Source organism: Panthera onca, chromosome B2 (genome assembly GCF_046562875.1).
Source record: "Panthera onca isolate mPanOnc1 chromosome B2, mPanOnc1 haplotype 2, whole genome shotgun sequence".
Classification (NCBI taxonomy): domain Eukaryota; kingdom Metazoa; phylum Chordata; class Mammalia; order Carnivora; family Felidae; genus Panthera; species Panthera onca.
Genome location: NC_138343.1, coordinates 149,210,065 through 149,225,885, shown reverse-complemented (window position 1 = coordinate 149,225,885; position 15,821 = coordinate 149,210,065).

Sequence of the window (15,821 nt, the reverse complement as noted above, 5' to 3'; positions counted from 1 at the left end):
TTATGGGGCTGCAGGTACAGTAGAAAGCATGTTTTTTAAAAATCATATTGGATGATACAGAGACATAACGTATTTCTAGCCGTTTTAGTCAGGATAAGCTAGATATGCCGCGGTAACAAATATACCCCACATCTTAGTGGCATATCACGACAGAAGTTTCTGTATGCTTTTATGTAGATCATGAATCTGTCCAGCGGAAGTCAGTGGGGACCCCCTGGCAGGGCTCCCTATTGACACATCACCTAGGGCATTAGGAAGTCCTGCTAGAGATCACGGTGAGCGTAGGAATTCATGGTCTTTCCTCTGCCTTATTTTTAGAAATTAAGCTTTTTAACTTCCACAGTCTCCCCCACAGAAGGACGGGGATGTGGCCATTGCGTCAGGCTGTGAAGGTTTCTATCTGGGAGTGACAGACATCACCTCCAGTCAAATTCACTGACATCCGGGTAGGAAGAGCAGCCTACCTGCTGGAAGGACGAGACACTTGCTGCGCATGAACGGCCCTAACGAGCAGCCTACCGATTCTGTGAAGGAGACAAACAGGTTTGAAGATGGTTTGAGACATAGATAAGCAAAAATATAAGAAATATATCTGTAGTGACTACCTCTTAGCATTCATGTTATTACAAATGATTTCCATATTCTCTTAAACTCTCCGTACTTTATGTACTTTTATAAGGGACATTATTTTATAATTGAAACTAAACTTGTTTTTTGAAAAGCCCAAAGAGTGTTACAGACAGGGAATTTGAGTAGTTGTGAGTAGGGTTCACACCAGATAATATCTAATATATCTACTCTTGTTACAAGTAACATCAGGATGAGCCTTCCTATAGGAAAGCTGTGTCCCTCGCAAAGACCCCGCGGTCATCGGCTGGGCATTGGGTTCGGCTCAACAGTGAGGGCCTGGCCTCCCCTTCCAGAAGCGTGTGCGGTGAGCCTCCGCTTAACATCTGCAGTCATGCTGTTGATTACGAAATAATAACACAATAAGAGAGAAATCACTTAAAAGTTTATTTTTTAACTCCTGGCAACGGGGGTGAGAGCTGAAGGAAGTCAACGTGAATTTCAAGGGTGCGTGCGTAGTTGAAACTAGGCCAATATAGATCTGTTTTCTGGCAGACGAAAAAGGGAAAAGTGTGATTTGTTAATTCTCTTCTCTTGCTGGGAATGCAGGAAATGCATTAATCTTTCCGTTTCCCAACCCCCAGGAGGTTTACTTAGGTCCCTCCTTCTGCCCCCACGGTGGAGGTAATCCTTCTACATTGATGGAGACTGTTGAGTGGTGAGATTATTAACGGTGGCTTTTGCTTGTATTTCAATACAGCTTTGCCATGAAAAGAAGGAAATAAAAAGCCGCTTTCTGTTAAAGGAAGAAAAGTGTTGAGCTACGGATTGGGTGAGCTGAAGGTACGGAGGCTGGTTGGTTTCAGCAGGTGGGGTCCCAGATGCCTTCCGTCTCCCCAGGGCGTGACCCCAAGGAGCCCACCCCTCCTGAGACAGACTTTCTTTGGGAAGTGGTCACAATTGTTTTGTTGCGAGTAATTTCACGCCCGCAGAAAAGCATGGAAGATAAGGTGAATAATACAAAATATAATACATAATAACTATGTAATATATCGTAATGTGAACAACTAGGATTCTGGACTTGTTCATTTCTGCTTGAATTCTTCAAATTTCTCCTTTAGAAATTGTGATGCGAGGGCTCCGGGGTGGTTCGGTTGGTTAAGTGTCTGACTCTTGATCTCGCTCAGGTCGTGATCTCATGGTCGGTGAGGTCGAACCCCACGTCGGGCTCTGTCCTGACGTGTAGAGCCTGCTTAGGATTCTCTCTCTCCCTTTCTCTCTGCCTCTTTCCTGCTCTTTCTCTCTCTCTCTCTCTCTCAAAAAATATACAAATGAACTTAAAAAAAAAACCCAGAAATTGTGATGCTAAATTATTATTAGGTGCAAATAATTTTAGATTTTACATGTCATTATGAATATAATAATGCCCTGTTTATACTTAATAGTGTCCACTGCTTTAAACTCTGTATTTTCTATGGTTTTATTTTTTCTGATAATGATATGGCTAGGCTGGCTTTCTTATTTATCATTTAGCTGATACATATTTTTGAGCTTTTTATTTCCAAACTGTGTTTTCATGTTTTCGAGCATTTATTGTAAACAGTGTGTAGCTATATTTGTTGTTCTTCGTCCTTTAAAAAAAAAAATCCAAGGTGAGAGTCTCTGTCTTATAACTGATGAGCATAGAACATTTACATTTTTAATTACTAAAAACTTGGATTTATTTCTATCATCCTACTTGCGATTTAGATATAATCCTCCTTTGCGTTTTGTCTCCTTCCCTTCTTTGTTCTCTCTTTTCTAATTTGCTTGGTTGGCTTTTCTATTTTTCTTTTGATTTCTGCACTGCCTTGGAGATATATTTCCTATAAGAACTGAAAAATTGTTTACTCTTAAAATAGTAACATACATTTTATTTTTTTTAATGTTTATTTATTTTTGAGAGAGAGAGAGACAGAGTTGGACCAGGGAGGCACAGAGAAAGAAGGAGACAGAATCTGAAGCAGATTCCAGACCCTGAGCTGTCAGCTCAGAGCCCAACATGGGGCTCGAACTCAAGGACCACAAGATCATGACCTAAGCCGAAGTCGGCCACTTAACCGACTGAGCCCCCAGGCACCCCAACATGCATTTCAAAGTTAACCAAGTTAAGGGCTGTCGGTATCTCTCTCTGTCTCTCCAGTGATGAAGGGCCACAGGTCTCTCCCACACCACTGGCTCACATCTGCAGACTGCTGTCTGTTTTTCATAGCCCCAAATGCTCATCTTCATTTCATCACCACTCTTGAAAGATAGTTTGGTGGGACATAGAATTCTATGGTGACATTCATATACTTTCAATTCTTTTAATAAATTATTGTGACACTGTCATCGTGAATGAAGCATTCACTGTCTCATTGATTGATTGCTTTTGCCACGAGACCCAGAGTTATTATCCTTAGATTACTTTCATACAGTTTTCAGATTAAAAGGGTCCAGTGTCAATGTTGCTGTGTTTTATTTTCAAACATTTATTATTACAAAACAGCAACAATGTATTTAGAAATTAGAAAACAAAAGAGGAAAGATAAGAAAATGAAAATATTATATTCCTACCACCCTGAGGTCACCATTACTATACCTCTCAGCATATACATTCTGTCTTCTTCTGTTGTCCTTTCTAGCTCTTGACTGGTATTCCCAGTGTGCATTCTCTCTTTTTTATTTATTAAATTGAGATCATAATGTTTATTGACAATTATTACACTATTAATTGTTATGTTGTATAGTATTACGGTTATAACGTAAGTTATATTATGTTCGTATATGTGTTCTTATGCAATGATATGATACTTGATATATTTATTATAATGTATAATATAATTGTTACAATAATGTACTGATATATAAGAAAAAAATGAAATAATATAGCATACCAAATGTGATGTGTTTATCATGTACATGAGAACTATTCTCGGGTAATTATCTCCACTTTTCCACAAAATTACATTTTCATCTGGCCATACACGGTGTCCCTTTCAAATTTTCCCATTGCTCTGAATTTGCAGCTGGTGTCTTTAAACCAGGACCTCATCCAGAGCCAGACGCGTCGTTATATCCTTAAAACTCTATTAATCTGACACAGTCCCCATTTTACTCTCGAAGTGGAATTTACTCCCAAAGCCTTGTCTAGGATACATCAAAAATACATACGTACTTGTTGAGGGGTTTGTCAAACCAGGGGACACAAAATATCTAGATCACGTAGAACGCATTAAGAAGATGATTGATGTTTCCACTGTAAAGTTATGCTTTGTCAAATGTAATTTTCCGCAAATTTCAAACCCGACTCCTGCAAATATAAAGTGAGTAAGCGACGAAGATTTATTTCCCTCGTGAATGAGGGAACAAGGGGCCTGGTAATCTCGGTTCAAAGGATTCTAGGGAAGACACAAGTGTTTATAGTCGCCGAAGGAGATAACGTGACAGTGAGCTTCCCACGGGAGAGACAGCACAGGCGAGGGTCCTGTAGGATGCGGAAGCCGTAAGCTTTGGGGGCACCTCTCCACCAGACCAAGTTCATTGGCATTGCCGAGAGAGGGATCCTTTGCACTGAATCTCTGTACCCTAACATCTGTCCTAACCAATAGCAAATTGTGAGTCAGGGAAGACACACCCGCTCCGGGAATGAGAGTCGCCGAGGTGGGCACGGGACACAACGCCAGCCCAGCGTGACCAATGGGACACGTGGTGGTGCTTCGCCCGAATTCTAGGTCTGGGCATTTTCCCCTAAGACCCCCACCTCCCCACCGCCACCTGACTAGGAAGGGGTGTGTGGTGTTACTTTGGCGCCCCCTGGACTCCTGGTTCCTTCGATCACAAGCCTAATGGCTTTAGCAACAATCGGCCACCCTTGCTTGGACCCGTCATTTCGATCGTGTTATAGAAAGCTGACTTTCTAATTCCACGCTTCTTTTTACACGATCAGCTGGCATTTCTTTTATGAAGAACGTTCCCTCATTAGGTGTGGCTGTCGGTTACTCATGCCAACTAGTAAAAAGCCGAACCCCAGTCCCAGGTGACAACAGGCCTGTGCTAACGCGTTTCCAGAGGAGTCCTTTTCCCCACAGCAGAGCCCGTGGAAAGAGATAAACTCACTTGTCATTCCCTTTTGCCAAAAAGGGATGTTTCTCAGTGTACATTTTTACTGAGGGAACCCTTTGGGGGTCTCGTCTTTGTGTTAGGGTGTTGGTTTTAATCCCCAACCTCCCAGAGAATCCAAGAGCCTGGTTCTCTGGCACCAACATCCCCCCGGGACTGTGGTCAGCTCTCCCTCTGGTTTCTGGGGATTTTCTCGTTGGTTCTGACCTCTGTGGATTTTGCTCCCTGCGTATTTCAAAAGATAATTGGCACACCGTATTCCACGTTTCTAGCTGCAAATACGTAGCGCGTCCGGCCTATTTTATCCACAATAGCGTCGGGAATGAAAAATCACTGCTCAGATTTTTCAGATATTTTTCTCCGTCTTCAAATCACACCGGATAAATTGCCTCTCAGTGTCCTGACGAGCCCCGCGGGCAGGTGACCTAGATTCTCTCATCTTCCCTGCGAGACGGAGTCCTGCCACATGATACTGCCACGTTGGGGGGCATCCTACAATTACGATTATATATGGGCATCAACACCTATACTTACAGATAGAATTCAGCCGGGCTATAATTATAGCAAGTACCTACTGAGCTCTTCCCCCTTGGTGAAGCTGTACTTTCATTATCATACGCGATCCTCCTAATCCGATGAGGTAGGCGTTGCTATTCTCAGTTTATAAAAGAAAGAAAGCACCCAAATGTCGTCTGCTTTTCCAAGAACGCCCCTCCGATGAACGTCACCGCTGGGCTGGTCGCCAGGTCTGTCGAGCCACAAAAACCTTACTTCAATCTGCTACGGCAGGAAAGACCCAGGTATAAATACGGTTGTGGCTGGTGTTGGAGGCACACGCGACTGAAATCTGACACTGACACGTAACAGGCTTTACGCCTTGTTTCATCGAACCCTTCTTGTGCAAAGCTCCCTGAGATAGACGGACGCCTCCTATTTCGTGAATGAAGAGGCTGGGCACAGAGATTCACTGTGACCCACGGCCAGACGGCCGGCATCTCCACAGCTATTTCCACCATCTCTTGTTCAAGTCCGCTGTCCCCCGGAAAACAGACCCCGCCGCGGGGCGGGGTGGACTTCGTTCAGGAGCCCTTACCTCCCCAGTGGGCTCCGGGACAGGGCCTCGGGGCAAAATGTGCTCCCACTGGCAGCCCGTGGCCCGTGAGTGCTGCGTCCCGCCCTGGACTCAAGCGGTCCATGAATGTCATGTCCTTAGCAGCCAGTGGTTGCGAGGGAGACACTCTGTGGTTTGAGAAGGTTGGGAGTTTCTGCTGTCTGAGCTCCGGGATGCACCGATGGGCCTACGAGAGCAGCTCAGGCAGCCACGGTCAAGTTACATGGCTTGCTTTCCTTTTTCTTCTTCTTCTTCTTCTCCTCCTTCTCCTTCTTCCCCTTCTCCTTCGCCTTCCCCTTCCCCTTTCCTTTCTTCTTCTTCTTCTTCTTTTCTCATTTTTGCTTAGAGTGGGCAGAAAATTACCTAGAATCAGTGAAAAGCACTGGTCTACAATATTGGGTTGGTTTTAGAACCACGGATCTTTCAGTCCAAGGAAATTGGATCGACCCCTTCTGTGGTCTGTCTGGGACTTCTTTTTTCCTTCTTAGGCAATGATATCGGGAAAGGAGGCGGGCGAGACGTGGGGCTGGCGGACACTGTAGGAAGAAAACTATGTCTGTTCTGGTCAGGAGTGATCAGTTACACAAAAATCTGGTCTGAAGAGGGAAGTGGGGAACCCCCTAGGTGCTCCTTAAGGATCTCCCTACGCCAGAAACTGTCTCCCTAAAGCACACGACACATTTTGCAGCACCTTACTTTCAATCTGAAAGTGACGGGCACTGACCGTTCTCCGGGGACTTTTTGAGACCTCTACTTGTCCCTGAGTCTGGAAATGTGGATGACATTTAAGAATTGTCTCTCTCTCCCAGAGCATGCAAGCCACCATCAGGTTTGACCTTAGAATAGCTGATGTGTATAAAACAGATGTCTCTTGCTTCCTTTGTTTATGGCTTTGAGTTAGTAGGGTTTTTCTGTAGATAAGTCATTTGAGGAAGGACAGGCAAAGGCAAAAGGAAGTATCTAGGGTGATCTTATCAGGCATATTGTCAAGTATCACCTGGGGTGATTGACAGTTAGCTTCGCGGCACCGGATTCCCAGATACGGTCTCTTAGCAACCACAATTTCCAGAGTGACCAGCAGGATGAAAAGGACTTTCATCTCGAATACTCAAGCCTGAATTTACCCTGAAGTCAATGGCAAGTGAATATATTTAGCAATAGAATGTCTAAAAACACAGTCCAAGCGATTAAAGACCACTTCACACCCCCAGCTCTCCTTTTCCAAGGGGACACTCCCTCAGTGGCGCAGGCGGTAAGAGCCACGCACAGAAGTTCGGTTATTAACTCTCTGCAGAAGGACTTTTCACGGAGGAGGGTCAAGGAGGCCACAGGCACATGTACTAATCTGAGACATCAGTGCCTCCAAATGACCATCCCACGGTCAAGAGAAGATGCTTACTGAACATCAGCAAGATAGTAAAAGAGAGTTCACGTTAAGGTTTTAAAGACAATTTTTTTCAAGGCAATTTTAAATTCACAGCATCGTTGGGAGGAAGGCACAGTCATTTCCCATGTGCTGCCCACCCGCCTGCAGGGAGAGCCTCCCCAGTTATCAACACCCCCACTAGAGTGGTGCATTCAATACACTTGAGGAACCCTGAGACTGACACATCGCAATCACCCAGAGTCCCTAGTCGACCGTAGGGCTCACTCTTGCTGTGCATTCTGTGGGTCTGGACAAATGCCTGGTGATATCTATCCACCATTATGGTGTCAGACAGACTAGTCTCACTGCCCTGGAAATCTCCCAAGCTCGGCCTCTTCCTCCCTGCCACCTAACTCCAGAACCGCTCATCTTTCTATTGTCTCTATAGGTTTGTCTCTTCCAGAATGTCACATGGGTGGAATCATACCGTATGTCGACTCTTCAGATTGGGTTCTTTCACTTCGTGAGATGCATTGAATGTGCCTCCCTGTCTTTTCATGGCCTGATAGCTCATTTCTTCTCAGCGCTGAATGAATAGGTTTGTCTTCTAAAGTGGCTGGGCCATTTTGCATTCCCAGCAGGAGTGAGTGAGAGGCTCTGCTGTTCTCTACCCTCACCAGCATTTGGTGCCCTGAGTGTCCTGGGTTTTGGCTGTTTAACAGGCGTCTAGTGGTGTCTCACTTTTGTTTTCTGGTTTTTGTTTTTTTAGAGAGAGAGACAGAGGGCACAAGCGAGCAAGGGGCAGAGAGAGAGAGGAAGAGGGAGAGAGGGAAGTGGGCCTCACCCGAAGCGGGGCTCAAGCTCACCCAGTGTGGGACTCAGACTCACAAACCTTGAGATCATGACCTGAGCTGAAGTCAGCTGCTTAATGACTGAGCCCCTTAGGTGCCCCCACTTTTGTTTTAATTTACGTTTTCCTAATGGCACATGACCTGTTCATAGGCTTATTTTCCATCTGCATTATCTTAAAACAATTTTTTTTTTAGTCTATGTATTTATTTTGAGAGAGAGAGAGTGCTCAGGGGAGGGGGCAGAGAAAGAGAGAGAGAGAGAGAAAGAGAGTGAATCCCAAGCAGGCTCCTTGCTGACAGCGTGGAACCTGATGCGGGGCTTGATCTCACAAACCATGAGACCATGACCTGAGCTGAAACCAAGAGTCAGAGGCTTAACCGACTGAGCCACCCAGGCACCCCTCCACCTGTATTATCTTTAGTAAGGTGCATGTTAAGATCTTTGACCCATTTTTTTAACGTTTATTTATTTTTGAGAGACAGAGAGAGACAGAGCACAAGCAGGGGAGGGGCAGAGAGAGAGGGAGACACAGAATCCAAAGCGGGCTCCGGGCTCCGAGGTCTCAGCACAGAGCCCGACACAAGGCTCGAACCCACCAACCATGAGATCCTGACTTGAGCTGAAGTCGGAGGCTTAACTGACCAAGCCCCCCAGGTGCCCCTAGCCCATTTTTCAATTGGGTTGTTTGTTTTCTTACGGTTGAGTTTTAAGTGTTCTTGGTATATTTTGGATAGAAGTCCTTCATCCAATGTGCCTTTTGCAAATATTTCCCCCCCGTCTGTGGCTTGTCTTCTCGTTCTCTTAACATTACACTTCACAGAGCAGAAGGTCTTAATTTAATGAAACGGACGAGCTCGTCTGTTATTTATTTCATGGATTATGCTTTTGGTTTTGTCTCTAACAAGTCATTGCCACACTGAGGTCCTCTAGATTTTCTACTACGTTATCTTCTAGCAGTTTTATCGTTTTATGTTTTACATGCAGGTCTGTGATCCATTTTAAGTTACTTTTTGCAAAAGGTGTCAGGCCTGTGTCTAGATTCCTTTTTTTTTTTTTTTTTTTTTTTTTGCATGTGGTTGACCTGTTGTTCCAGCACCATTTATTGAAAACAACTCTGTGCCCGTTTGCTCCTTTGTCAAAGATGGTTGTGTATGTTTATGTGAGTCTATTTCAGGACTTTATTCTGTTCTGTTGACATATTTGTCTATTCTCTTACCAATAGCATCTTGATTACTGCAAGTTCACGGTTCTCCTAACTTTGTTCTTCTATATCGTGTTGGCTATTCTGAATCTTTGGCCTTTCCATACAAATTTTAGAATTAGCTTGTGGGTATCCACAAATGGCTTGCCAGGATTCTGAATGGGATTGCTTTGAATCTATAGATCAGTATGGGAAGAACGGACATCTTGCCAATCCTGCGTTTTCCTTTCCATGAACATAGAACATCTCTCCGTGTAATTAGTTCTTTTTTTATTTCTTTCATCAGAGTGTTGTAGTTTTCCTCATACAGATATTGCCCATAGTTTGCTAGATTTATACTTAAGTATTTCATTGTTTGTGTGTTAATGTAAATGGTACTGTGTTTTAAATTTAAAATTTTACTTGTTCGTTGCTAATATATAGGAAAGTGATTGACTTGTGTATTAGCCTTGTGTCCTGCAACCTTGCGAGGGTTGCTGATTCGTTCTAGGGGTTTGTTGTTTCTTTTGGATTTGCTACATAAATGATTATATCATCTGTAAACAAAGACAGCTTTATTTTTTTCTTCCCAATCTGTACACCTTTTATTTCCTTTTCTTGCCTATCACAGAGGCAAAGCCTTATAGTACAATGTTGAAAAGAAGGCCACGCAACAGACACATGAAAAGATGCTCAACGTCACTCCTCATCAGGGAAATACAAATCAAAACCACACTGAGATATCACCTCACGCCAGTCAGAGTGGCTAAAATGAACAAATCAGAAGACTATGGATGCTGCAGAGGATGTGGAGAAACGAGAACCCTCTTGCACTGTTGGTGGGAATGCAAACTGGTGCAGTTGCTCTGGAGAACAGTGTGGAGGCTCCTCAAAAAATTAAAAATCGATCTACCCTATGACCCAGAAATAGCACTGCTAGGAATTCACCCAAGGGATCCAGGAGTGCTGATGCATAGGGGCACTTGTACCCCAATGTTTATAGCGGCACTTTCAACAATAGCCAAATTATGGAAAGAGCCTAAATGTCCATCAACTGATGAATGGATAAAGAAATTGTGGTTTATATACACGATGGAATACTACTTGGCAACGAGAAAGAATGAAATGTGGCCTTTTGTGGCAACGTGGATGGAACCGGAGAGTGTGATGCTAAGTGAAATAAGCCATACAGAGAAAGACAGATACCATATGGTTTCACTCCTATGTGGATCCTGAGAAACTTAACAGAAGACCTTGGGGGAGGGGAAAGAAAAAAAAGTTACAGAGAGGGAAGGAGGCAAACCGTAAGAGACTCTTAACAACTGAGAATAAACTGAGGGTTGATGAGAGGTGGGAGGGAGGGGAAAGTGGGTGATGGGCACCTGTTGGGATGAGCACTGGGTGTTGTATGGAAGCCAATCTGACAATAAATTTCATATTAAAAAAATAAAAATAAAGTGGTTCAATGAAATATGAAAAAGAAAAAAAGAAAAGAAAGAAAGGCCACAATTTGTTTTTCTACTCAGCAACTGATGGACATTCCAGTGTTTTCTAGTTTTTGCCTGTTACGAATAAAACTCCTTTAGATATTTATAGACAAAACTTGGGTGGACATATGTTCCATTTCCCACGGATAATTGCCGAGATGCGGAATGCTGTATTGTGCCAAGAGGATGTCCAACTACATGAGATGCTACCAAGATGCCATTCAAGTCAGGTTTCTGATAATCAGTATGCCGGTGGCCTCAATTCTTTTTAATCTAGTCTGATTGGTTTCTGCCTTTTAATCGAGACATTTAGACCATCTCTGTTTTGTAAGATTATGGATGTGGTCGGGTTTAAAAAAAATTTTTTTTTAACGTTCATTTATTTTTTGAGAGATTGACAGAGTGTGAGCAGGGGAGGGGCAGAGAGAGAGAGGAAGACACAGAATCCGAAGCAGGTTCCAGGCTCCGAGCCGTCAGCACAGAGCCCGACGCGGGGCTCGAACCCATGAACCGTAAGATCATGACCTGAGCCGAAGTCGGACTCCCAGCCGACTGAGCCACCCAGGCGCCCCGGATGTGGTAGGGTTTAAATGTGTCCTCTCTTATTGCATTTTACTTGTCCTATTTGCCCTTTCTTTTTTTCTCTTTTATTTTTGCCTACTTTTTGATTGAGTATATTTGTATACTTCGTTTTTATGTCACCTGTCAGCTGACCCTTTTGGAAATTCTTTTAGTAATTACAGAGGCAGTGGCTTTTCATTCAGATGTGGAGAGTCTTTGCTTGGACCTGGGGTCCCGCGGGCCTTCTGGCCACTCAGCAGTTTACAGCTTACCTTCCTTATAGGAGAGAGGTGTGGGGACTGGACTGGGTTTCCTGTTAATGTGCCCCTTTGGGGGGGGGGCATTTCCATTCCTTCTTGGGAGCACCTGGTGGCTGGTGCAAGCCTGGGAAAGAGTCGGAGAGCAACAGCAGGCCCTTCCCGTGTCTAAGTCGGCACCCTGGCCCACTTTCGCCTTTAGGAATCCACAAGGCCCTCAGTTGCTCTCCCTTCGCCTGGTTCTAGGGCCGTGATGCTTTCGTCCAGACTCATCACAGGCTTTTTGTTTTGCTTCGTTTTGTTTGGTGTAAGAAACAAGGAGCAGATTGGTATAATGTTAACAGATGGAGAAGAAACCAGAATGACTCAGTTTATACTTTATTTTTCACTTCCTTTATATGTAAATGGCGTTCAAACAGAAAGGACAGAGAAAACTTGTGGGCGCTGAAATCCCAAATCATCAGAAAATAATATGAGAACACCTGCTTTCCGCAAGACAGTATGAGCTGTCTGACTCAGATGATCTAAAGGGTCTTGGAAATGAGTTTGTGAGACTCTCGGAGAAAACCTTAGCGGGATCTTGAGAACGAGGGAGATACCAGGAGATAAGGGATGGGGAGACGTGCCTGCTTTCAAAACGGGGGTGAGGGCTGTTCTGGAGACGAGTGAACCGGCTATCTCTTGGAGGCTGGTTTTAGTCTCGGGGTAAAAACACGTTTGGGGAATGCCTGGGGAAGAAAGAAAAAGGAGAAAACACCGTGTCAAAGTTGCTGTGTTTCCTGAGTGTGATCTCTTACCAGGTGGGGAGGCTGCGTGTGTCTTAACTTAGGTCTGGTATTGATCTCCAGGAGAAGAAGGGTTAGAAATAATATACTTAGGTGAATTCAAAGCTGGCTGAAGAATTATACCTGAGGGAGTTACGACGCCATATGAGAAGAATTGCGATCTGCTCTGGGCTTTGTCCTCAAAATTGATTATCAATCCTCTGAATAATGATGGCACTCACTCTGCATTGGAAGAGCCCCATGTCTAAATAATAAAAATGAGGTTACTAAATTTCTACACAGATAAATAAGGGAAACAGCGTGGAGGTGTAATACAATCTTTCCTTTTTCTTTTTTATGTATTTCTGATGGGTCCGATGATAAAGCATCTAACGGAGGTCTGCAAAACCCTTCGCCTTCGCCCAAGTCCTTGCTGCATCTGGGAAGACAGAAATAGCGTTGGAGCCAGGATGCTGCCCGAAGCGGAGGGAGGAAGTGGAAAACGAAACTGATAAATAAAATCTGAACTCGATAAAAATACAAAACCTCCCCAGTTGTGAACTCTTGGTGAAGTCGAAGCTGGAAACGTGCAGGAAATCTTGGGGATCAGAGGGACCACAGAGCCCAGAGGGCTTCCCGAGGGCCTGGGAGGGCTCACCTCAACATCGCCTGCCTTGGAGAAGACCCACAAACTCTCGGGAGGTCCCTGGAACTCTCCAGACAACCAGAGGGCTTGCTCCTCGCTCATGAGTCCCCCCCCCCCAGAGGGAGCGATGGGCACACCCCGCTGTGTGGGGGGCCGCACGAGCCGCGAGCACCTTGAACACAAGGGTTGAACGCATAGTCAAGTGTCGCCAGCAAGTGAGCACACACAAAAAAGTAGACTGGTTGTTTAAAATGTTTTGAAACACACAGTGCCGTTGAGCCACCGACCACACGTGCGGCAAAACATTTTAGTTTTCTTAAATTTTTTTTTTTTAACGTTTATTTATTTTTGAGACAGAGAGAGACAGAGCATGAACGGGGCAGGGTCAGAGAGAGGGAGACACAGAATCCGAAACAGGCTCCAGGCTCTGAGCGGTCGGCACAGAGCCCGACGCGGGGCTCGAACCCACGGACCGCGAGATCATGACTGGAGCCGAAGTCGGCCGCTTAACCGACTGAGGCACCCAGGCGCCCCAAAACATTTTAGTTTTCAAAAGTTTCCTTCAGCGTGGAGCTAACCTGTGTTGAAAATACACTAGTCGTGCTTTATGCTTTTACTGACGCGGATGTAACTGAACAGATGCCTCGTTTCACATCTCCAGCAAGATGTTTTGATGAGTAGTGTCTGGGACCCTTCTAACCAGGTCAACAGGTAAACGGTAGTCAGGAGAAACCACCGTGGGTTTCCAGCCATCAGTGGCGAAACCGAGCTAAAGAGTTTCAGACAAGCCCTTAAACGAAGAGTAGACTTGGCCGTCCTACCCGCTCAGAAAGCCAGGTCGACGATGGGACCGTGTACCTCCTGTAAAGAACGTCTATCAAATTCATCAAACGCGGCGACATCGGAGAAATGTTTTACTCCGCTGAGAATAAACGAAGGCACCTAAAGGCAAAGGTGGGGGGTGCAGCTCAGTCCTCCCGACCTGTTGCCAGAGCTCGCGCCTCCTTCCTCCAGCAGCTCCGGGAACCTCCGTCCTCCTCCCGGGGAGCCGGGCCCCAGCGCCTGAAGGGTTAGCACTTGCACAGAGACTGTGCTCCCTGCTCGCACACTGGGTAATCGAACACATTCTTGGAACGCCCACTCTCCACTTGGAGATTTCTCCGCACCCCTCCCGACGCACCACCTACCCCAGCAAACCGGCGAGGCCGGCGACGCTTTTCTTGATGTTTATCGGATGGAATTCTGGTGCCCCCCGGGGCAGAGTCACTTTTGCCAAAGTTATTTTGACAACCGTGCTTACCGACCTCAAGACACTCAGAGAGGAATGCATTGACTTGCCTTTAGAACACAGAGTGGATGTTATCTTGGGGGATCTGCCGCTCTCCTACGCCAGATCAGAACGTTTTCCTTTTGTAGGATTTTAAGAACTTTTCCCAGGAGACATCAACAATCACACGGCGTCGTGTTGTGCAGTGTTAGCTGCCCTTCAAAGAATGCTGGGAAGATTAAATTTTAAATTAACAAGCATGAGCAGGTGACACATTTGAGATACTTTATAGTTATAAACATTCCTGCGACATAAATTAGTCTGGATGCTTGTTGAGTGCTCATGATAGGTGAGGCAATAGAAACCTTGAAAAAAATTCTAATTTACGATATGTCTATCTCCCACAAAGCACCCAACATAGCTTGGTATTTAAAACCTACTCATCCGGGGAGAAGCCGCATTCCGACAACAGATGTTCTCGGTGCCGCTTGGAAACCTGGGCCCCGACCGTGTGAGTGTGTGCGCCGTGCGTTCCGACTGTGCCCGCCCCGGGTGACTCACGCTCCCGCGTGTGATTCTCAGCAGACAGTGTGAGAATATCCCACAGCGTGAGGAGTCACAGCGCGTATTCTAGTCATTGCTACATTGTGCCAGAGTCCTGGGATCTGGGGATAATTTGCGCTTTGCCATAATGCGACTTAAAGTGAAATCTCATACAGTTGCATGTCATGGTGACGAGGAGGCCTGCTTCCGCCCGGCCGTGTGCAGACTGCATTCTTCGTTCCAGTCGGGGACCATTGACGGAGCCCTCGTGGCGTGCGGGGCGGGGCTGTGACGCGGCATTCAGGGAAACCAGACCATCTCGCCGGTTTCAGGAGTTTGTCACCCGCTTGGGAGCGTAAGACATGCGCAAGAATCAGCTGAGTGACCTTAAGACAGTGTGGAATTCACTATCGAAATGGAATATTCCAGACAATAAGCTTGTAATGAAATGGAGAATTTTATCTATTAGAAATTATCCATGAGGATTTCTTGTGCAGCGACAGAAGCCAGTCTCCAGGGACTGCTCCCAGCAAAGATGGGGGCACCCACAGGTTTGGGTCCCCCGGCCCTCTCGGGGGGATGGGGCAGGTGTCCACGGCCGCTCCAGGCTAGGAGGGCTTGAGATGGCTCCCAGGGGCGGGCTTGGGAGGAAGGAGAAGTAGCCATCTGGGGATTGATTAGCTGGTGTCTCAGGAAGGAGTGATTATGGAAGCACCAGAGAAGAGTGGCCAGGACAGAAAAGGGAACTTGCTAGAGGAGTGAACTGGAATCCCTTTCCCTTTCTTTGAGAGCTGTTAACAAAGACAGGACCCAACTCTGGATTTGGATGTTGGGCCATTTTTGGACCGCCTCACTGTCCTGAAACATGCCATGAGGCTTCAAGATAGCCTACAGAGTTGGGTGGGAGGGAGGCCACCCAGGATAGAGGAGGCACGCCCCAGCGGATTCTGGCAACAAGGTGACAGGTGTGGAGCGGGGAGGGGACACCGGGGAGGGGCCGGCGTGGGTGAAAGCCCGCAACTGGGGATGAAGGGGCCACTCGGGAGAAAACAGGCAGGCACCGTGGGCGCAGGGTTCACG